Here is a 25,566-nt window from a genome sequence, read left to right as displayed (position 1 = left end):
TAATAGCAACAACTAAAATTCTGTATTCAGTTATTCTTTAACTTTTTGTAGCATTCATTAATTGAAACTGTCAGCATGCAACCAAGAAGATGCAATGGGCACAAAAAATTGCACGCATCATGGTAGTCCCGTATCATAATGCTATTTCTTCTTCTTCTTCTTCTTCTCCTCCTCCTCCTCCTCCTTTCCCAGCTGTTCTATTTTTTTTTCTTTTTATTATATTGTTGTAAATCTTGATGCATTATATAGCTTCAATAAAATGTCGTTTAGACAATATTAATTAAAAATTGACATTCTGTTGTTTGGATAACTTAGAGTGTTGGAAATAAAGAAAAGACAAAGAAATATTCTGTTAGTATTAATTGCAGTTTAGGATGTCAGTATTATGTGCACAAAATTATTTGACTTTTTCATCCAAAGATGAGTATAACTTTAAATAAAAAACTGCTGCAGATTGCATCAAAGTATTTACTATACAATAAAAGTTTTGATCTTAAGCTGATTACGTAGTGTTGAAGTCTCCATTGTGTGTGTATATAATGATATATATAATGTGTGTATGTGTGTGTGTGTGTGTATATACAGTGGAACCTCGGGTTACGAATGCCTCTGTTAACGAACTTTTCGGGTTACGACCAGCTCCGGCCGCAAAAATTTACCTCGGTTTGCGAACTCCGCCTCAGGGTACGAACAGGATATGCTGTCAGGCCTAGCCCAAAGAACTCCTGGAGACCATGCAGGTTCAGTCAGCAAGGTTCATTAGCCAGCGCCTGTTTACAGAAATCTTCTCAGACTGACCACTAGTTCAGGCACAGCTATTCACTATCTTCTGGAATTTTTAGAGATGCGCCAGTTTCCTCCGCTTATCTCCAGAGCGTTGCTCTGGAGACGAGCGCACCGTTTTCACCCCCCTTCCTCCATTCCAGTCCATCACATACGCGGCCATTTTCCCTCCCATGACACGGTCCGCGGCCATTTTTCCGCCCCTGACACATGGTCCGCGGCCACTTTCTGCCCGACACGTGGTCCGCGGCCATTTTCTGCCCCTGACACATGGTCGTAGGGAGGAGGACTCTCCCTCCAAGCAATAGCCGCCTCCCTGTCCTCCACGCCAGAACGGATTAACGGTAATTACATTGAACCTTATGGGGAAATTTCCTTCGGGTTGCGACCAATTCGGGGTGCGACCAGAGTCACGGAACGAATTAAGTTCGTAAACCGAGGTATCACTGTAAATATATGCGTGTGTGTATATATATATATATACACACATATGCTACTATACTCATATATATATACACAACACACACACACACATTAATAAAAGGAAAAAATAGATACTGAAACAAACTTAACAAGAATTAAAATACCAAAAAATATTTCTAAAAAAAGGAAAAAGAAAAAGAATTAATGGGTTTCTAACTTCCTCCTTTTTGCACATCTGCTAATTTACAATATCGTAGATATTTAAGTCTCCTTAGAAACAAGACTGTAAATGATTATATTTGCCATGCTGCATGATGTATTTATCATACTTCCAATGGTGGCACTGGACTCATTGTCACTATTTTGGATGAGAAACTCACACTCAGCATCAAGCCTAATTCCATTCTGAGCAACAGTTTGACTGTCTTTCATATACTCAGAGCCAATACTACACTCATGTTTTGTATTAAAAACAATCCTAATTATTACTGAGTGCTCTTTTTATAACAAGGCTTGGAAAATTACAATGTGTTTTGTTAGAGCTGTCCCTCTTTGTTAGACAAAGTGAGGTAGCGGATTACGGATGCGCTGTTACTGAGCAAAGGATTGGCAGGGTTCATCTATATATCTTGGCTGCTGCTGCAGGAAGTTGCCCCATTAACTATTAGCTGAGGATATGTCCTCACAACACAGCTTCCATCTGGTTGCCAGCCTGCTCCTGAACTAGGCTGAAGCCAGTCTAAGCCATATTCTGGCTTGAAAGTAATGTTTTCCTTGCTGTTTCAGCACTAGATCTTCCATGCTATCATTCTGGTGCACATAGAGGAGAAGCTTCATAGGTCGGCGATTTGCTGGGCTCCAGTTGGGCTGACACAGAATCATGACCTCCTGTCTGTCTGTCTGGAGGATTCTGCACCTTCATGGTCATCCTTGCTGTGACTGCTAGAGGGATCAATCACTCTGCTTGGAGCAGTCTGTTTCCTTGTACATTTCTGGGGTTCCAACATGGGAATATTGACTTCATGTAAGACGAACCACAGTTTTTTGTCATTAACATAGAGGCAGTGCAAATCTGGGCATATTTGCTCAGAAGTAAGCCAAAGTATTAAATAGTCATTTCCCAATGCACATACTGTATACACATAAAGAGCAGCAACAATGGGAGGGGGGGAATCAATGCTCAGGTTTCCAAACAGAAAAGCTACTTTCAGCTGCGGGGGGCATGACACCAAAGCTCACCCCACCACACATTCAAAGGAATGATTGGCAATTTTATTTTCCCAGTGACAGATGACACTGGGTGGGTGGGGGGGAGGAGGGCAGGGATTCCACCAATCATTGCCCTGAAAATGCCCAGTATTACAAGCTGTGCAAGCAGTAATACTGACCAGCCTTGTTGCTGAGCCCACCTGAACATATTCTGTGGGAATGGTGCTTTCCATACTGTCATACTTGTCTCCTGACTCAAGAACAGGAGAAAGGTACATTACCATGATCATGAAGAAGAGTCATAGGATTATGTTTTATCATTGTGAATCACCTTTTTGATATTCTGTGATATCAAAATTTCTTGGTTCATCTGAAATGAAGGTTTAGATCAGAGGTGGGCAAACTCTTGGGTATGAATGGTTGCATTATCATGAGGTGGAAAAGGTTTATTGCCACAGGGGATGATACAGTGATGCAAAGTGGGCAAAGCCTCTTCATGAATTAGTGGGAATGGTTGGCTTTTTTTCAAAACTACGTCAAACTTGCTTTGGGTGTATTCTTTTGTAGAGCCCAAAACGCCTCTGATAAAGCACTAAATTTCAGTAATACAACTCAACAATATGTGAGAGCCATGGTGAGGTAGGAAATGCACACACACAAACACACAAATGTAATGCAGGGTAGGCAACTCTGAGGTTGTGGTCTAATGTTTCCAACTAGGATACCCACAGCGTATGCTAAAAGAAGTCAAGATAGTGGCCATGATGTGCAATCGAAGCACCATTTGTTATGATGCACATAAAAAAATAGGCAGAGCTTCAATCAGACCATCACAGCCGCCATCTTGACTTCTTTTTACCATACCCTCTGGCTCCCAACATCCTTAGGAAGCATGGCCAATAATGAAGATGCTAGTCATATCAGCAATATCTGAAATGCAACAGATTGCTTATCCTAGTTTATAAACTTTGAGTGATTCCCACTTCAAAATAGCAGGAAGCACCACTGAAATTCATCTGCATCTTCAGGAGAGATTCAGGATCTGGGGGGAGGAAATGGAATTCAGGAGCTAACAATTTTCCATTTTTTGATCAGATATGTTGTTACAAAAGCAATGAAAGCTGAATTTTATTCCCAAATGGAACTTCCATTTCCATGGGATGGGAAATAGAACATAGCAAACTTACATGTTTCCAACTGTCTCTGTTTCTACCACTTTTTTAAAGGCAAGATATGCACAACTTTCCCTACAGAAATGTACTTGAGGGGGCTAATCTGTAACATATATTCCTTGACCACCCTCTTCTGTGAAGATGCCATGATACTGCAAATGGATTTTGTTAACACAAAGCTAATCAACAGCTTCCTTAAAATAATTTGTCTTCAATCCAATGATCCTTAAATCTCTCACAAATGATTACATTTAGGGATGTGAAGGATTGCACGTAATATAATGATGTGAAATCCTATTCGGTCATGGCCACACTTAGAGAAACTTTAGCTCTGCTCATTTGCAAACTGATCATTCAAATGCTGCCAGGTGTTAGTTATTTCAGAAAACAGCTGAGGAGAGCTTTCAGCAAGAGGCTAGGAAGCTGAACTGGAATGCTGGAGAAGGGGAAGAGAAAACCAAAATAAATTAGCAGAAGAAACTGGGTATCTTATGTATATGCCCCTGTTAAGTACAAACAAGCCCTCTTATAAAGGGCAGAACCATCCATTCGACAGATCATCTCAAGCACTGAATGTCAGTTGGACAAGAACAACTTTTACAGTCATTATGGAATAAAATACATTTCCTACAACCCAAATTGTTCCTAATTTTGGACCATGGATGAAAGAGGAGGAATTCTTTAAGGCTCATTGTTTTCGGTCACTGCCTGCCTTAACTGGCTTGCTGTATTTTTAAAGTCAGAATATTTAGCCCAATATTGAATACTGTAGAATTTTCCCTTTAGAACAGGGATGAGGAACCTGTAAGCATACAAGAATGGCAAGTTGTGCCATCTTAACCACAATAACTCCAAATTTATGAAATGTATGTTGTGAAGTCAAGATGCAAGCACCACACTAAAATTTGCATCACAACGTTGCCTGCAAGTACAGAAGGGATAGAGTTTGCATCATGATGCACATTTACTCATTTCTCCCATTGTCCTCACCTGCTGCAGATGCCTACATTTTAACTATGAAAACCCTGGGGTAGTTTGGGATTAAAGTGACTCTCCCGCTGGTCAGCTGTTTCATCTGAACAGCTGACCAAGATTTTTATTGCCCTTTCTTTCTTCCAAGACAGAAATGATGACCTAAACAGGCTCCATGAAAACAAGGCTTCTCTGAAAATTCAATTTGTCAGCCTTTTAACTTCCTCCCAAATTGGCCACAAAGGCTGAACATAGGGCAGAAAGTGGTTTGGATATGTAAATTCTCTAATGATTTATTAATTTTTTTCACTCTGGGAAGGGGAAACCTGAGAAATGAAGGCCCCTGATTTCCTTTGTAGCGGTAGGGAGAACTTAAGCCACTCCCTAGTTGACTAAATCACCATAAATTGTGAGCCATTGATGGGAGACCATTCATGGGAGAGTAGCTTACTGAGTCATTAGTACCAAACAAGCACAGCCAAAGTAAGTTTTGATAGGGTAACCACTCCCCAAAATCACAGATAGAGAAAGCTTTCTACATCTTCTGCCACCTGTTCATTTTTAACAGGAAAAGACACCAGGCATGCTCTAGTGCCAAACATGTGTTCTGCCAGTCAGCTATAAGCCCAAATAAATAGAATGAAATCACCAAAAGGGGGACATAAACAATAATAAACATTGTTTAACCTTGTATTGTGGAAGGCTTTCACGGCCGGAATACGATGGCTGATGTGGGTCTTCCAGGCTGTGTGGCCGTGTTCTGGAAGTTTTGGTTCCTAATGTTTCGCCAGCATCTGTGACCGGCGTCTTCAGAGGACAGGAGCGGTTCTCTTTGTGCCCAGGATGATGTGACCCTTTCATGGGTACTTATAGAGATAAGCGAGGGTGCCTGCAGGGGTGTGTGTTAACGAGTGGCTGCTTGTTTTGGTGATCAGCGTATGTGTATCTTCCTGGGGGTTGCCAGGATAAAAGAACACGAAAGACACTGCAGACTACAGCAACCAGAAAAATCTGCAGTAGCTGAATATGCTCTCAAGCACACTGGACACAAAATCCTATTTGACAACACAGAGATACTGGACAACACCAACAGCCACTATACCAGGCTATACTGGGAAGCCATTGAAATTCACAAACACTGGCACAGTTTCAATAAAAAAGAAGAAAGTCTAAAAATCAACAAAACCTGGCTACCAATCCTGAAAAATACAGCCTGCAAAAGGTCAACGAACTCAGCTCAACCACCAGGACGAGTGAACAATCCACACAATGAATATGCTAATCACCCTCAGCAGCCACTTGTTAACAACTCAACACAAAAAACCCTGCCTAACTCCCAGGAAGATACACATATGCTGATCACCAAAACAAGCAGCCACTCGTTAACACACAACCCCACCACCACAGGCACCCTCGCTTATCTCTATAAATACCCATGAAATCATCCTGGGCATAGAGAGAACTGCTCCTGTCCTCTGAAGATGCTGGCTAAATGTTAGGAACCAAAATTTCCAGAACATGGTCACACAGCCCAGAAGACCCACATCAGCCATTGTTTAACCTTCTTTATACATTTGCTGTATCTATATATTGCTTCAACAGAGATTTTTGCAGGATTACAAGCAGTAACTCCTGAGCTACTGCTGCCAGTCTGCTTTATCTACATGAAGCTAAGCGTTTCTGAAGTAAGCAAAGAGTAAAGTTTTCTGTATCTTTTTCTGCTATCTAGTTGTCTCTGGGATTTTTGCAGCCCAGGTAGAGTATGCCTACCTAAAAAGAGTTTGGAATTAGAGTGGCCATGTGTCTTACTTGCTAAAAGATGTCCCTTCATGTGAGGGCATTCTTTGCTTGAATGACTGCTCAGTTCAGAATTGAGAAGGAGAACCTGGAAGTTGCTATCAGTATTGAACACTACTCATAGCTCTCTAGAGTGAAATGTTCTGTATTGAAATCAAGGATACACAACCTGTAAAGGCCAAGGGTCTCACACAGCCTTTGAATAGCTTGCCAGGGGGCACACAATATAAAGGAAGTGAGGCAAAGTCAGAGAAATAGACAAGATGAGGACAAAATCCAATTTTGATTTAATTACATTAAATAGGGATTGTTTTTAAGAGCCAAGGATCCTATAGAGAAGGCTTGACCCTGTCGCTGCCAGATGAGCCTCAAGAATCTGTAGATGAACAAGTAACTTCAAGGACCCAGGTGGGTGGGAAGGACTCTCTCAGCTAACCTCACCCCAAGTTGCAAAGGACTTTAAAGATAATAAGCAGAGTGTTTTATTTTGCCTGGAAATACAGGGAGTCCTTGCTTACTGACCACAATTGGGACTGGCAACTCCATCACTAAGCGCCGTGGCTGCTACCTGAAAAATCACATGACCACACCAGACTTACGATGTCACTTCCATCATTAAACAAGTCACCATGGGTAATTAACCAAGACATCAGCTTGCAATTTTACTGTCACCTTCTCCATTGACTCTGCTTGTTGGAAGCCTGTTATGAAGTGTGCAAATTGCGATTACGTAATCACAGGGATGCTGCAACAGCCATAAATGCAAGGATTGGTCACAAAGCTGTTTTTTTCAACCATTGTAACTTTGAATGGTTGCTAAACAAGTCAGTCAGTAAGGACTGTCTGTATTAACATAGGTGCAATGTAGTCCTTGGAAACCAACCTGGTTGTTAAATTTCTATTCAATTCATGAATTCAATTTTCTGGTTTACATAACACACTGAACCATAAATTCAGTACATTGCCACTCTAAGCTGAGCTGGAGATGCAGGAGAAGTTTTGACTTGGTGCTTGGTGGCTGTAAGGAACTGGATGGGATGAAACAAGCTGAAAGAACCCCTGTAAGACAATGTCACTGTTTGTCCAGGGACTATCTGGCTCTTTGTTCCAATTGTTACTCTGGACAGGGTGAACACTCCCCCTGAAAGAGCAAGACAATGACTTTAGTGCCTGCCTGTGTTCATAAATACTGCTAGAAGGGCAAGTGGAGGGTATGGCTATGGGGGCCCTCACTCAGCTTTGATTAATGAGATGGTTGCAGCCCTACCTAGAGAGGGAGGTCCTGGAGATGACGATTTATGCCTCAGTAGCACTAGTATAGACTGTGCAATACAATCTGCATAGGGATACCTTTGAAGACCATTTGGAATTAGCAATTGTTGCAGAATGCAGTTGTCTACTTGTTGGGGGTGAAAGCCATTACAGTCATGTAACACCTATTATGCAGGTATTGCATTAGCTTCCTATAGGTTTCCAGGTTACAATTCAAAATATTGGTTTTTACCTTTAAAGCCCTAAATGTCTGGTTTCTAGTGCTTGCAGGACCATCTCCTCCAAGTAGAACTGACACCTCCAGTTTGCTTGTTCCATTTGGGAAGGCTGGGGATACCCAGCCAACAAGAGATAAGATCAGTGGAGTCCTTCACTTGCTGGAATATTGAAGGAGAGACTGATACCAACACTGACATCTTTTCAGAAAGCCACTAGAACTGAGTTGTTCCGCAGGCCTTTGAAAGTTTGTTTGTTTACTTTATTGTATGTTACCCACTCCGGAAGACTCTGTGTGACTATAAATCATGAGTATCATAAAAAAAACACCTCCCAAAATAATTAATAAAGCCATCCCCAAAATGACAAAAAATCCCAATGGTATCACAGTCACATAAAAACAAAAGAAACATATAACATCATGTGTCTTCCAGTTCTTCCAAACAATCACAAAATCTCTTCCTCCTGATGGAATAACCACATCTTCATTGGGCTTTGGAAACCCAGGAGGGAAGAGTAGACTGGATTTCAGTAGAGAGGGAGTTCCAAAGCCTGGGGACCTTTGGTATTGCCCAGGGCAGGAATGGTGCTGTTGATGTGTGTTATGATTACAGCTGCTATTTTTACTTCTCCTGTGCTAAAATTGCACTGATCATTTTGTTTTTGTTTTAAAGTCTTTTACAAATGTAAGCAGCCATGAGTTGTATGACTTCTGTGGTATATACTGTAAATGAATTAATAAACAAACCAAGCTGGATTCACACCACATGCTTGATAAACTTTGGTTGTCTAGTTTGTGCATTGCTTTTCAAGGTTGTTTTCTTTGGTTGAACTATCAGTGACAGACAATAAAGGCATCTCTGCCAGATGCCCTAATCTAGAGACTAAGAGTGATCTGGATCCAGAAACATTCCTAATTTCCCTCTTCTGTCCAATTAAAAATTACAACTTGGCAGCAACTTTGGAAGCGCTCTGGTGGCCATGACCAAGGCTTTCAAGGATTGCATGAAACCCTGGGGTCTCAGATAGCCCCTCTGATTTAAATTACAGTGGTAATCTTTATGTAATCCTTCACCTATCCACATAACTCAGTATAGTCGCATTTTATTTCTTTTTTGGGTGGTGAATTGCTCCCCACTCCCACTCTTTGGCAAGTGTCTGCATAGTCTCTTTCATTTGGCTGCCCTTTCAATCTGGTTCTTTAAATCCAAGTACTTTAAGAAGCTAATTTCAAACTGGAGAAGTGTTTTTGATTACCTTTTCTTGCCCACAGTAGATTGGCTGATGAATCAGAGTTGGTCCTTCAGTTCAGTACTAATGAAGAATAAGCATTCTCTTAAAATATTTAGAAGAAAACACATTCACACACTCACATTCGTGCACAAACACAAACAGCACTACATTTAACTATTTTAATAAATTCTACATTATTCTGGAAAAAAAATAGCACTGGACAATCTTAAAGGCATTAAGCCAGAGACATCAAAGAGTACATTACATTTGTTTAGTGGATTCAGGTCTGTTTTAGCTTATTAACCAATTAATGCATTTTATAATTTAGCATGTTATTAGTATGCTTTCAATGAGAGCACTATTTGCAGATAAAACAAAGGTTCTAATGGGTCAGGAAATTTCTTTGTCTGATCTTCATAATAAAAAACATGCTTCCATGTAATTCTCTGTAAAATGAGTTATCTCAACAGCTTAGTTCAGAGGCTGGAGGCTTATGTTATAAAACTTCAGAAGACAATGGAAGAAGCACACTGACTGTTGCTGAAGTTCCAAGAACATACAAAAAGAACAAATCATGGAGATGTGGAATGGGACCCTTTCTAGAACTAAGCAGCTATATATTAGGGAAAGAGCATGAATCAGGCCAACAACTCATCCGGTCCAGCATTCATGGTCTCCTAGAGGCAGCCAGGAAATTTGCACAGTCAGAATGCTTATCACCTTCTTCAAGAGTTACTCCCCAGCAGCTGGTATTTTAACTCTGCTACCTGTGATTTGAGAGACAGCAAACAGCCACAAAATATAGTAGCTATTGATAGCCAAATCCTTTATGAATTTGTCTACTCCCCTTTTAAATCCCTTTTTTAATGTGACTAGAACTGACATGGAGCTTTACAGAGACCTCCACCTTTCCTCTCTCCTGATTGTTTCCACACAAGTAACTTATGAACTAATGGTCTGAAAAGAAGACAGTTAAATGCATATATGAGAGGTGTGTCCCAGACGTCTGTAGCAAATAATTGCCAGTTCTTTCCAGTTCTTGACCATGCAACTACAAATATTTATAAGCTAGCAGGGCTGCAGCTAATAGAAATAAAGAAGTAGAATGAGGTTGAGCTGGGTGGAGTAACCTGCAGTGCTAGGGCCATACATGAAACTTGTTTTTTGAAGGCTCCCCAGATCCCTTCTAGTTGCATCATTACACTTTGCAGTAGGATTGCTGAATATTAGCAGTGTGGTTTCCTGCCATTTTGAGCCAGAAATCTTATAAAAACCTATAGTGTAAGGCTTAATATAAGCTTAACACTTAAAAAAAAAAGAACTTCCCAAGTTGTCAATCAACCCCAAAACTTTACAAAATCCCAACCCTGTCCGCATGTCTGATGTAGCATAGGTTGCTCTGTGCCCATTGTTACCCTTCCTTACAAGATACCTCTGAGAAGCTTGCCGGTTCTCAGTTTTTGAGTTTGTAAAGAGGTGAGCTATGTTAGGTTAATGTAGAAACCAGATAATCAGATGAAAGAGATATGAGAGATTATAAAGTGACAGATTTAGGATTAAGTCTAGGGAGAAGATGAAGCAGAGATGACAGTAGAGAGTGGAGTTGGATGGTGTTCATTTGGAGTATTCAGTATTGGAGCACCAAGAGGAAAAATGTTGGAAGATTTTCAAGTTTTCAGTGACTTACTGTCTGGGAGAAACATCTGGTCTGTGCGGCACTGAAGATACTGACCACTCAGTGGAATAAGTGTTGCTGTGGGAAACCAGAGGAGGAAATGGTACCCTCAGATGTCCCTGAGGGGTCAAGGGAGGGCAAATGAAGGAAGCAGTATTGCGCCATTGCAATGCGAGTTCCACCCATTTTATATGTACATCATGATATCGCAGAAGCATATGAAAGAGGAGGAGTTTGCATCATGATGGTTCAGTGATGGTTTTACCATTTTGATGAAGGCATTGGATTTTCAGAAAAAGTGTTGGAATAACTGCCCAAAGACATTTTCTTCTTCTGCAGTAGGTATAAAAATATAAAGCTCATAATTACTGATTGTCTTTTATAGTCCTGTCTAGTAACATATGATTTACATTACTCTACATGTTGTTCAATCTTTGACCCACTGAGTAGAATTTCTGTATCAATATTTACATATTTAGCTGTTAAATTTATATCCTTTTCTTCCAAAATAGACTACATACTGTATTTAGATAGTTAACTGATCGGTTTCTAAGGCTCCTTATTCACCAATGACTCTGGGTGGCTCAGAGAGAATTTAAAAAAACAAACAATCCAAAAATACCAACAACCAAACATCCAGTAAAAGCTTCCCATCCCTTATTTTTACCCTCATGATTACCTGTGAGGTATAAGACTTAGGGTGACTGGTCTGAGATCACTCAGAAACCTTCAAATGTGGCACTCCAGGAGCTGCAGAATGATAAAGAACCCTTCATTTGAAAAAAGCCTTGGGTATGTTAGATGAAGACCCCATCTCAGCATCCTGAAAACCTGCACACTTGAAATCATTTCTAAGATTTTGATTTTCTCTGCAAGCCATATGCAACAGGTAGGGAGGCTGTGGTTAAAGAGATTTCATCCTTTTCTCATTTTCTGTTTGGAGATCTCGTCCAATGTGTCATCCCCGTTCATTCTTTGTAATCTCTTCCAGCCATCTTTGTTCAACTCTCAAGTGCAAAAGACAACAAGGATATTGGCCTCAACCCAAACAGTCCTTGATTAATCGCATAGCCTCTTGGCTCAGTGATCGATGGCTATGTTAAAAAATGTTCCTGTTATCTAAATTGAGGCCTAAAATGCCCAGCAGTTTCTAAGCCAATCAGCCACCTCATATTTATAAACAACACTGGAAGACGGACTCCATGGTTTATAGTGAGAAGGGTCATCACTCATTTTTATCCCTCATACCTGCTTTTAGTGATGCTATCCACAGATGCACATTTTAGGAAAGCTTAACAATTTGAGTGCTTTATATGCTTTTAAGACTTATTCTAAGGTACACATTTACACCAATGTATTGACACACGATTATCTGCTGAAAATGCAACTGTGTTCTAAATTCCAGCGTAAAGCTTCATGGTGGATAAGTGGGGGAAAAAACAAAGTGTCTTCTACTTGTTTAACAACTGCAGGCTGAAATGGTAGTTGTAGGATCATCTTGCTTTCTGTCACAATTTGGCTTGTCCTTTATTTTTCCCTACCTCCTCCCATCTCTAGTTCCAATGGATGAAAATCAACTGCACTGGCTTCAGGCTGATACAGTGAATCTATGGATACAGTCATCTGGCTTATGCCTTATCCATGCCCATCTTTGGAATGCCCTCTTTCCAGACAGAGAGCATCCCCTCATTGTCCTAACAGAGTTAGGGCTGCAGAATTTCAATCAGCAGAAATGGAGGCCATGGAGCACATAAACCTCTTGCCGCTGTCACTGCTCTACACAGCGACAGCTCTGCCCTATTCCAACTCCTATTGGGTGGCTAATAATTATAATGCTTTGACTATTTATTTATTTCATGCACTACAATTTTCATCATGATATAAGAGCAGGGACTCATGTCTTGAGAAATCTACACTTCAAAAAAAAAAAAAAGGAGACAGAGAAGGCAACTAAGAGAAGAAACTAAGAAGTGGCAACTTCTGGTGGCATTTTGTATCATAATTGTAGAAATCCTTGTACTTATCTGTACAGGTTTGGCTAATACCATGTTTGCAACTTCAATTTTTCTAACACACTCTGTTCCCTGTTTTATGATTGAGGACCATGTCTTCTATCCAGTCACTCATTTCACGTTCAGAGTATCTCTCCTCCTGTCTCTGACACTGCGTGAGATACAATGGGAAAATGGAAGACAATGTTGTTTTGATTACTGAAGCGCAGTTGTGAAATAGTCTTACCAGGTTGCAAAAACAGGTCACTTTCCTAAACTTAGGCAGCTACTTGGCTGACTTGTTGCTTGATAACGCTTACTATACAGTTTGGATCCATTTTATTAACAATTGTTAATCCTCTTTCTAAAGGTAGAAAGATACTCCTGCACATTAAAAAAGTACAATTAAAAGCTTGATCATATGTCCTTTATCTCTTTTTCCTTAGGACAGAATAAAATGCTTTCCTTATTGTTTTGAAATATCTGGCAACACTGTTGTCCACAATCTTGTACATATTGTTCCAATGAAACCCTGGCTATACAATAGTTACATTGTTCATGTCTGTGGTGATTTTAAATTTATGTATTTTCCTTTTATAAATGTATATTTGTTATTGGATTGCTAAGAATTTTTTACATGTGCCTAAAAAGGACTTTCTATAAAGTATCTAAACAACTTGTACATATTTCAAGGAGAGAGCTAACAGGAGTGAAGCAGTGCAGTTTGTTGGGGAAGGGGGCATCCTTAATAAGGTTACTCTTAAGAGCTATTCCCCAACCCACTTTGAATAACTGCTGTCCCCATAGGATACTTCTTCCTGTGCCTCCAAAACAAGGCCGGCAAAGCTCATAGTGTACATGAGGGTGGGCTGCAGTGAGTCCCATAGAGTTGTAGGGGGAATGGAGGGAAAGGGAAAGGACCAGAGATGGTGAGGGAGCCCAGCCTCTTTGGGCTCCCTGGCTGCTAGAGAAGAGAAAAACCTTGCTTCTTTTTTCCTCTCTAGGAAGCCACTTGATCTTCTGGAACAGAGATTATTGAACAAAATGGTTGAGGTGCCTTCCAAAAGGCCCAAAGGTTAAGGGTGCTACAGATCTCAGAAGGCCAGGTGTTCCAGAACAATGGGGGCAGGCCCTTAGAAAGACCATAGGCCACTTCCCTGGCAAGACACACAGGGCAAGCCTAGACCTGCTTGCAGGGATCCAGGAGCTAAGCCGTATAAGGCTTTACAGGAGATAACCAGACCTGAAGCACATTGGTAGCCACTGAAGCAACTGGAGCATTGAGGTTATGCTGCTAAAACTGCTATTTCCAATTAGTGGATGGGCCACTGCATTTTGGACCATCTTCAACAGCAACTCCATGTAGAGTACATTGCAATAGTATAGCTGTGAGATAGTAACAACATGAGTCACTATTGTTAGTAGGCAATTACTTGACTTTTGGAAAGGGTGGAAATGGAAAAAGGACAATTTAATTAAATTATATGAGAGGTTTTTGTAGAAATAGGCATCTCAGTTAAAGAACAACATCCTTTAGACACCAATTAATAAATACTTTTCCTAATCAGTGCATAGTGATAGTATCTCTACTAAAGTCCAAGTAGCCACACTGGTGTGATTCAGGTACAGTAAAAGGGTTTATGTTACTTTACACTAGGTACTATCTAAGTGATAACTATGATGTCGTCCTTTCACAAAGGTGGAGGTATAAAACACTGATACTGATTTTGCATGCAAGAGCTCTGCCTTCAAAGTTCAGCTGAGAAAAACAAATAATATTTCTAAAAGTTTGATGATGCTCTCATGTAGTCTTAGTTCACCATTCATTAACTGTGGACTGCTTGAGTTTGTTGAAAGACAAAATGGTATGCTGCATATGTTCTCCAAGGTCCTGGTTTTCATTTTTATACGACTACTTCTGAGGAATCTGAAATCCTTAGAAGAATTTTGCAAGGTAGAGGCTAAAACAACCTCTTTATAAAGATTCAGGTTTCAGGTGATATGCTGTATGTAACCTAAATTATACCATACACATAGAAAAGAGTAATAACAGCATCTGAAGGGAAAATTCAAATATCTGAAAAATTCAAAAAAGGAACATACACTTAAATGGGTTGGAATGCTACTGTATCTAAGTAGACTTTCCCAGCCAGGGTACCTTTCAAATGTGCAGATTGCAAACTCCAGACTTCCACCAATAGCTATCCCGGTTGGCAAATTCTAAAGTCCATACATCTGGAGGGCCCCTAAATTATGTAAGATTCATCTAAACAACTTCCTTTTTCTGTACAATCCTGACTGAGATCTTATCAGAGATTTTTTTTTCAAGTGTCTGCTGCTTTCAGCAGATAAATTATAATTAAAAGTGGGACCTTCTCTTCCTACTCTTAGTTCCAATGAATATACAATACATCTCCTGGCTTTACTGTTATTATAAAGATATCAAGTGAAAGCCACTTTAATATGCCAGAATTTTCTTTAAAGACAACATAGCATCTTAGTGACCTCAATGTATTTTTTCAGTTGACAACAGAATAAGTTATTTTAAATGATGACTTGGTCTGTCTTAAGTCCTCTTTCCAACTGTGAAAAAGCAGGATGACCAAAATGCTTTAATATTATTAAATGCACAGTCTTTAGAATTTAAAGCATGGAGCCAAGCAGGTAAAGAGAAGCCAGAAAGTCATGGACCACAGTAAACTGCCCTACACTGGCAATCCATAAAAGAGAAAGGATGATCACTATTCAGAGGATAGACAGATTTTATCTTATTTAATGTTATTTAGGCTGCAACACTAAATTCAGTGTTCCCCTGAACTTTAACTTGTATTTGTATTTTCCATGTCAGCCAATTCCCAAGGCAGCTTATTTAGCAAAATACAATACAGTTTTATAGTATAAATAGAATAAATATAGTAACAGCACTGAATCATTAGCAGAGACCATGCAGCTCAGAACACTTCAATCTCACTATTGTTATTGCTATTATTATCACTACTACTATTACAAGTAGTATTATTATATCTGGATGTTTAAGAAGTCTTCACATGGCTCTGAATGATATTAAGGTAGGTGCCAAAAGAACATTTTTGGAGGCAATATTCCACAACTCATTGATCAATGCCAGTAATCCTATTGATTTGCACATGGGATGACTGCCTTTCTATGCAGCTTCCAAACCAGGAAAGGCTGAAAAAAATATCAAAAGAGGAATATTGACTTCAGTTTGAAAATGGACCAAAAGAAAGTATAGTTGATGCAGCACTGGCATACTATGATCACCATATTTTATCCCAGTTATAAAAATCTTTCAGCCATAACCTAGAGCAACTGCAGTTTCCAAACCAGCCATGGCTTCCTAGAACAAAGATGGTAGGCTATCTCTGTCCCAGTAAGATCACTGCTAGTTCCAAAAGATGCTGACACAGAGGCTATATATGTGCCTGTAGTGACAAACACAGATCAAAGGAAAGATGGCAATTTGGCCCTTATGGGGCAGGTGTGTCATCCTGCACAGCCTTAACAACATGAACACCTTGTGATACTGTCTGTCTTGTCTGGATTAATGTCAGTTGATGGGAACTCAACCGATGCCTTGTTATATCCAAACGCTGTCTTAAATACCACTAGGCTTACCTGAAGTGGTGAGGAGGTACAGAAAACTAAGAGAACTACTTACTATACTCATACCTCTTTGCAGAATCTTTTTATATCCTGAGAGGGCATTTTTGCAGAGAACTGTTTGCCCCTTCTTAGGAGGCTTAGCTGCATGGTTTAAGAGCTTCTCCTCCTAGCCTGGAATGTGTGTAAAGAGCAGATACTGTGCTGTGACTCATGCACTGATTTGAACTTTTCAGAGTTTGCAAGTAAAATCGTGTTGACCCCACACACTGTATCAGCTTCTGGAACTTATTATCTGCTTTGTTAGGTTCCGATGCTTTCCGATAAGAGTAATGCAATTAGACATCTTGGTAATTATAAATGGGTACTTTGCATGCCTCAGTAGGGGGTCACGTCTACACACTAAAAATCCTACACATTTGTGTAAGCCAGTGCTATCCTGAAAACAGTCTGCACTTGGTGTGTGTGTTGACTTCCTTTTCAAGTTTTCCCATACTTGAGAGGTCCACATGTTCATATTAGCTCAGTTGTGCTTACAGTGAGGAACAGATTGTCTTTAAAAAGTATCTGACTTTAAAAAAACAACACAAAAGCTATTTGCATAAATTAAAATATAGCAAACTTCCACGAAATCCTTGTTAGTAGTGAGTTGCTATGGACATCTTGCAACAAATTCTCTTAAGATGATAGGTACATTAAGCTCTCAACTGAATGTAAATCTGAGTACATGCATGACTCATTACACAAGTTTTACAGACTCTTCGGAACAGACTAAGAGTACTTGGATGAGGATGAAGCCACAGAGAAAACAGCTGGGGAGGAGACTGCATGGCTTCACATGTTGGAATGCTCTGACCTGGAAACATCACCAAGATTTCCTGTACTGGCTTGAGACTGACTTTCTATACCATGCCCCTGAAGTTAGGCTGGCAGGAATTTTCTCCGTGTAAGTCTGCCATGGTAAAATGTGAACAGAGTTGCACTACCTTCGCTTATATCTCCTCTGATACAATGGATAGCTGTTGATCTAGCAGCAACATGTGAACACTGGCTACCATATTATTTTTAGGGCCAGGGATATTTTTACCCAGCATCCTTTAGTATGGTTGGCCACACCGTAGGCATCTGCATGCATGTGTGAAGGGGTCAGTCTTTGACTGCACTGCTGTCTTGACTCTTCCATCCTGCGTCAACTGCGGATGCCGCTGGAACGGGGAATGAACACCTATTCATAAATACCATTTGTAATCATTCTTCTTTAAGCACTGAAAAGTGTTTCGATTCTGACAGCATACATCAAAAGCTGGGCCCTGCTGATTTTTTCTTTGCATTTTATTTTATTTGGGAGGTCAGTTCCTGATATTGGTAATTTTGCACATATGGAAGAAAAATGGTGTGACATTGCCAGTCAGCAAGAAACCTGGGGGGGGGGGGAAGGTATTAAGATTCAACTGTGAGAAGTGACAATAGCAGACCAGTATTTCTTTCTTTTTTAATGTGATACATGGAGCTGTAGGGAGCAAATCATTCTGGCTTTCAAGGAGCAATCTTTGTGTTACTGATATTCCCACAGCTACAACTCCAAAGGGCCTAGCTTTGAAAATTGACAGGCAATTTGCTAAGGGGACTTTTTCACATCAGGCACAGCATTTTAGGATCATGATTTAATGTGCATTCATCTTCACAAAATTATATATGGCTATGTAAGAGTGTCTCCATGCTTAAGTCATACTTCAAAGAGGACCCATGGAAGTCAATTATATTTACATAGGTCATACATGTTTTAAGTCCATTGGTTTTAATTGGTCTATTTCCAGACCATTATATTTTACAAATATCATTGCAATTTATACACCCTTACAAACTATTAGTAGACATGTTTGATCAAACATTTTGTAACTAATCATTTATCTTTTCAAAAATTAAGTTTATTTGAATGTTCATATTACTGAAACCTCAATATACATGTGTCTTTTCAAAAGATGTATAAGATAACTTAGGGTACCATGCCAAGGCTATCTTTAATGCCAACAGCAAATATAGGTGCTGTTATGTTTTGGCAAGATAAGGGCCATGTTGTCAAAATAAGCCCATAGAAAATTAAGATTTGCAGAAGTAAAACTATAATATTTAAGGGAAAAAACTAAGGGTTTTTTTTTTAAACTATCCCACAAAAACACATAGCGCTGGTGGTCCTAGAAATAACATATAGCTGTCAGATATGCATTTATCAGGCATTTTGCTTTTAAAGAACCTGAATATACTGTAACTATATTGTAGTTAAGCATCATGGTTAGGAGTTTCAATACTGATTTCCAATTCCTATCTTACTTTTGCTGGAGGTCAAAATCCAATGGTCCTGACTGTTTAGCATCTCCTGACCTACTGAACACAAGCAGGGACTAGAAGGTAGTTACAGCATTAAGAATTTACTCTGTATCCTCTCTTTATTACTCTGCCTGCTCTTTATTAGATTCTAATCTGAGTCCATTTCCTTCTCCCTTCCTTTCCCAGAACATATACTTTTTTTAATCTGTAAGGTAGTTCTTTAGGTGTTAGGTTTGCCTATTCCTATAATGTATTTCCTGTGGATAAATTTCCTCTCTGTTATACTTTTAAAACTTGCATCATTAATCCAATTTCGAGTCTCAGGAATGCTCCCACACAAGCACCCAGGATGCCTCAACCTCCAACCATCTTATCCTATGAGCATCCTTGCATAGCAGATTCAACGTGTCTCTTGTTTTGATTGGACTCTCTGTAATCAGTTCACTAATGAACATGTAACTTTCTTTAAGGGATGGGATTTGTAACCACCTGCAGTGTTCTAAATGAGGTTTACAACATTTAGAAACAGAGCAGAATAATCACCTTATTCATTTTATGTTTGACATCCTTGTTAAATATGACTGAGTCTCTGGCATTCCCCTAACTTGGCCACATAACTGCACTGGTGGTTCCCCTTCAGACCAAAGCCCTTGTCAATCCATACAGCTTTCTGATGGCTTCCCACTCCCATGCTATTTTTGTCTGAGGATTTGTAGCATCTCACAGACCTCGAACTGTGGAAGGCCTTGCAATGGTTTGGCAAGGACGTTTAAGATCCCTGCTGTGCCTTCCAAAGATGTACAATTTACTCCTTGTCTATTTGCTAACTATTTTATTGCAGATAAAAAAGAATAGAAGCAATCTGTTTCCTCTCCTATGCCAGCAAATCTGTATAAGCAAGTTTTATATGGCCATATTTGAGCTTTGGCTTTCAGACTCAGCTTTTGGGGTTCCTTCTCAGGACAGAAGTGTATGCTTCAGTCCCTACAAACTGTCCACCAAGCAGGCTGATAGGGCTGCTTAAAAAAAGGACTGTGCTTCCACTTGGAGCTTTGGCATAGCAGTGCCACTCCCATTATAGTCCCAATGCTGGCCGCGTTCCAGCTGCAAAGCCTTTTTACTTCTTTTTAAGCTTAACTGATTAAAATCTCAAATTGCAAAGTTTCTCTTTTAGTGATATAAGATTCTTGAGCTCTGAAGGGCTGGAGGAAGGCAGTTTTCCTACTTCTGGGAACATCTGAATTGGTCTTGTCAGAAACCACCAATACCTGTCTGCCGCCCCGTTGCATGCCTCTCCTGCCACGTGATACAAAGCTGCTGGAATGCTACTGTGTGTCCCCACTGGGTGCCAAGTTTCTAAAATCTCGACCAGTTTTCTTTTGCTCTTGCTACAAACAAATGTGGTGAGGTACAGACAGGGGCTGGAGGACATGGGCCAAGGATTGAGTTGTATGTCTTCTTATTGGCCAGTGAGAGGGAGGTCCGACTGGCTGTGCCCACTTGTGCAATAGCTGCAGGGCATAAAATTGGTGGGGGGCATTGTGAGAATTACTCTAAGGCCGTGCTTCTCAACGTTATCAACTTTAAGATGTGTGGACTTTGACTCCCAGAATTCACACATCTTAAAGTTGATAACGCTGAGAAGCACTGCAAAGGGTTCAGGAAAAGTTTGGGGAATATGATGCTGGCCATTTGGAATGCGCAGTGTTCAGACCTATTTTTTCTGGTATTTTTGCGCAAGGGGAGGGGACCGGAAAAGAAAAACAGAAGAAAATAACAAATACAAAACTGAAAAGAAATGCAACCTCAAGCAAAACCAAGAGCAAACTTAGAAAAGGGCAAGCACACCTGTAATCTTGAAAAGAGATAGAAACATTCAAAATATCCGTATTCAATACCCATGTCCAGAATAACAATAGAACAGATTAAAGTTCTCTATCTATGATGAAAAACGTTATTAATATAGCTGCTAATGATGATTGGATTTGCCCTTAATTGTAGATTTTTTAAAAATACCATTTTTGTTGTTGGATTAATGTTTTAGTCAGTGCAACTCCCTCGTGTTTAAATGCTACTGCTCCATCGATCCATTGAAAACAATATATTTTGGATGTTCCAGTCTTTTGAAATGACAAGCCTAACAGCTAACAATACGAATTAATCATATATAACAATTTCTTATGCTGGAGCAATGAATATGCATGAGGAAATACAATGAGCCAGCTGCAGGTTTTATTATGAAAGAATATTGTGCGATTTTTCCCAGTTTCTTCAAAAAATCTTTAAGTGTCCAGATCCAAAGAAGCAATAGTTCCATTTTGTTGGTTAGGCCACTTCTAAAGTACTGGGTCCAGCTCTTGGCCCCCCAGTACTGGAGCACGTCTAGAAAAGAACAACTAAGATATAGAAAGGTTTTGGAACTTAGGTCCTGTAGGGGAGGGTGGAAAGAATTGGATGCATTTAGCCTCAAGAAGAGAAGAATAAGAGAAGAGATGATACTTGTTTTCACAGATTGTCATGCAGAAAAGGGAGCTAAATTGTTCTCTATAGATCCAGAAGATAGGATTTAAATCCAGAATGGAGAACCAAACAGATGGGGCTGCAAGAAATTCCTCCAACCTTAGGTTTAGCATGGAGCCTCTCCAAATGTTAGTGACAAGTAGAAATGTTGAATATAGTAGTAGAATAAAATTATTAATGTTATTAATAATTCATTAATCCAATGTAATTATATCAAATGCATATTTTGCTCTGGCCCCACTCAGTTGTGGAAATGTAACTTCTTCTTTTTTTGGCCAAGTGTGGCCATAAGCCCCAAAATGTAGCACGATTTCAGTGGAAATTACAGGAAAGCAGATTTGTACTACTTAATATTGGAAGAAATGTTCTAATAGTCAAACATGAGAGTCAGTGTGGTGTAGTGGTGGTAGTGTTGAACTAGCCCTAGGGTATCCAGATTCAAGTCCGCCCTCAGCCACAGAAGCTCACTTGATGACTTTTGGCCAGTTACTCCCTCTCAGCCCAACTTATCTCACCAAAACAGGAGGATCGAGCACTACATATAATGCCCTGAGCTCTTGAATGAAACATGAGTTATAAATCCAATAAGCAAATAAATAAATCAACAAGGGAAGTTGTACACCCTCCTCTAATGATGATATTTAAGCAGAACTGTAACAGAAGCTATTGTTGCAGCCATCACTTGAAGTCCTTAACTGAGTAGGAGATTGTAAAAGATGGCTGCTATACCTTTCCAATTTTATAATTAAGCTGCACGTTTGATAGTTTATGTTAAGTGTGCAGATATGCTAAGCTAGCTATCACATGTCTTCTTCTGGTAACTACATTGCATATGAACTTTGTACATGCCGTATGCTAACAATTATATCCCTAGGTAATATATAGGAGCAATATATTGCTGGATACAACATATTGTTATTCATCTGAAGAACATAAAATTTATCAAATATAGAACAGTGCTTTTTAAAGTGTGTCCCTCACTCATTTTTCACAAGAATTATCTAACTTTCATAGAAATAAAAATGGAAAAAGCCTTCCTGTGCCTGACCCCCACCCCACCCCCGCTTCCCTATACATTCAATTTTCTGGGATTCTCATATTTAGCTCAGTTCCTTTCGTGCTGGCCACGTTCCTAGGCCTAACTCCATTCATCAAGTTATGTTTTACTTTGTACTGGCAACCCTGTCCAGTCTCTGCTTCATGATATCACCTGGCTGGAAGAACCTTACAAGGCTCATCAATAATGGTAATGCTGACAGCCACAGATCTCTTATTCAGATCCAATTATTGTTAGGTGTATCAGCAATCTCACATTCTTCATTCTGTAGTATGCGCTGGTTGTTCCACCTCTGACTTATGTTTGGGGCTGCTAATAGCAATCCAAAAAATAGAGAGAATTGCTGTTTGGCTTGGAACTGGATCTCAAAGTGAGCTTCAAATTTAGACACTTGTGATTTTCTCTTTGCTAAAAAAAATATTTACATACTCTCTCTCCCTCTCAATCCCTCTCCATGCACTATCTTTCTCAATTTTTTATGATTAGAAGGTTCAAAAACTCTGGGAGTCTAGGAGTCTCTGGATTGCTGAGAGTAATTCCTCCGTTAATCTTTCCCAAGTATCTTGGAAAAGATGGCTCCCATGGCATCAGAGATCATTGTGGCTGATATTGTCAGGAGAAGAATAGGACATGAACTGGTGAGCTCAGAATGAAACCTTTAAAAGAAGAGAATAATACCTTTTCAATCACAATGCTAAATTGGGATGTGGGGCCAATTTACTCTATTGTTCATTCCGAGATAGATTTCTAGTAGCCATCTAAGGATTGTTAGAAACATACAGCACTATATCATTTTTTAAATAATTGCCAGTGGGTTAATCAGAAACACTGTTTACTTAAGAATCAGGCTAAATCAGGCTAAATCTAATTTATTAAGCAACTTAGCATTTTGAACCCAAAATTAATTCATCTCTATTTTGCTCTTGTGACCCTGTTAGTTGAACATGCATATATTTGTCAGATCAAACATATTAATCCATCCCATTTCAAAGTGTAAGTGTGGATAAGGAGGCATTTTAAAATATGTTGAAAGATAAAAATATTTTAGAAAAGTGGTTAAAGAAAATCAAAGAAATCCTCCCTCAATGCTGGTCTCAAAAACATAATCAGTTTGAATTTATTTATTTATTTGTCAAATTTATATGGCTGCCCATCTTACCCAAAGTGACTCTGGGTGCCATACAATAAACCAAGGATTAAAACATTTTGCAAACCCATTAAAACAATGAACATGGATGAAACAAGACCAGGGAGAGGGGAAATGGTTACATACAGCATAACCAGCATGTCGGCTCCCTATTTCCAGGGGATCCCCAGGCTTGCTGAAAAACACCACGTTTTGAAAGCTTTCCAGAAAGCCATAAGGGTTTGGGCTAACCTCACCTCAGGAGAGATGATATTCCAGAGGGCGGTGCCATGGCAAAAAAAGGCTCACCTCCTAGGTCCCGTCAGATGGAACTCTTTCACAGATGGGACCCACAGCATGCCTCTCCTACCGGACCTGATGGGATGGGTAGATGTAATATGGGTAGTCCTCCATTAACAACCACTCATTCACCGACCATTGGAAGTTATGACAACACTGAATGAGTGATGGTTACAACTGGTCCTCAAAGTTCCGCCAGTCCCAGCACTCTTGCGGTCACATGATTGCAATTTGCAACCTTCTCTGCTGGCTTCCCATGAGCAAAGTCAATGGGGAAGCTGGCAGGGAAGGTTGCAAGTTGTTCAGGTAAGGCTCCCCCACCTGCACACCCTCCCCCAGCCCTCTGCACTCATACTGCGCCTCCCTGGTCACTCACGCACCCTCCCCAGCCACTCACGCACCCTTGTGCACCCTCTCCGAGCCCCGCCGCACTTGTGCCGCACCTCCCCAACCACTCGCACACCCTCCCTGGCCACTCACACACCCTCCCTCACCTGGTAGCAGCCACCCCAAGTCCCACCGTACTCACGGTGGGGCTTGGGGTGCACCTCCCTGGCCACCTGCACACACCCCCACTTCCTCTCCCATCCAGCAGCAGCCACTTACCTGCCTGCTGATCTGCTTGCAAGCTGCCTGGGACTTGCAACTTCCTTCCAGCTTACCTTTGATTGTCGGAAGCTAGCAGGAAGTTGCAAGATGGTGCTCACTTAACAACCCACAATCCTTGCTTCACGATGGCAATGGGAACTGTAGGGACTGCCATCACTAAGCAATGCAGTCACATGATATCGTGCTTTACAACCTCATTGCTTAGTGATGGAAATTCTAGTCCCAATTGCTGTCATAACTTGAGGACTACCTTTAGGGAAGAGGCGGGCCCTCAGATAACTGGAATAAAAATATCTGATGGATTTCCAAAAGAAGTTGTGATAATATAGTGATTATTGCTCTAATATAATATGGATAAGATAAATCTGTTGATATTCATATTGCAGAAGTGATAAGTTTAATTTTGCTATTGTTATCACTTCAAAGTGATTTGGTATGTACCCATCTAGAAATGGAATAGTGTTGTTTGCATGTTTTCTAAAGAGGAAGAAAACTCTGAACTGATGATGGCCTACCCCAAAAGGAAGAGTACACAGAGAGAAAGAATGACCAACACAGACAAAAATCCTACGTGACATCCTGCTTCCCCACCTTGTCAAGCTAGGGCTGTGGACTCCAGCTGAAACCAGTCTTGGAAGTTTCCTATTCTCAATGAAAGTGTGTATGTGTCACAATTGTGTTTACATGTATAAAAGCCACAGTGCAAAAAAGGCAGGGCCTGAAAAGAAAAGGTATCAAATGAATGGCTATTGTTTCAAATTAATTGTCTATAAAAAGGTTATCTGAGGAGCCGTCTCGCCCCCGTTATACTTACCTGCCCCACTTGGTCCGGCAGAAGGGGCATGTTGCAGACCCCACCAGTCAAGGAATTCTGGCTGGCAGGGTCTAGGAAGAGGGCCTTTTCTGCCATGGCCCCTGCCCTGTGGAGCAGCTTACCACCTGAGGTCCACCCCCACTCTCCTGGCCTTTTGAAAAGGTGTAAAAACAGGGCTATGCCAGATGGCCTGGGGGTCTGATAGGGGCTCACATTGTTGGAATTGGCTGGTGGGATGATCGATACTGCTCCCCCATCATCTTGTATATAGGCTTTTTATACAGAATTGCTACTAGTTATTTTAATGTGGATATTTATATTTTCATTGTTTTTATTGTTTCCGATTTTAAGTGTAAGCCACCCAGAGTCACCCTTTGGGTGAGATGGGTGGCATATAAATTTAATAAATAAATAAATAAATATATATATATACACATACATACATACA

The sequence above is a fragment of the Python bivittatus genome, unplaced genomic scaffold (genome assembly GCF_059951505.1).
Source record: "Python bivittatus isolate LINGU-HERP-01145 unplaced genomic scaffold, Pbiv_v1 ctg000020_np1212, whole genome shotgun sequence".
Taxonomy (NCBI): domain Eukaryota; kingdom Metazoa; phylum Chordata; class Lepidosauria; order Squamata; family Pythonidae; genus Python; species Python bivittatus.
Note: the sequence above shows the minus strand (reverse complement) of the source record.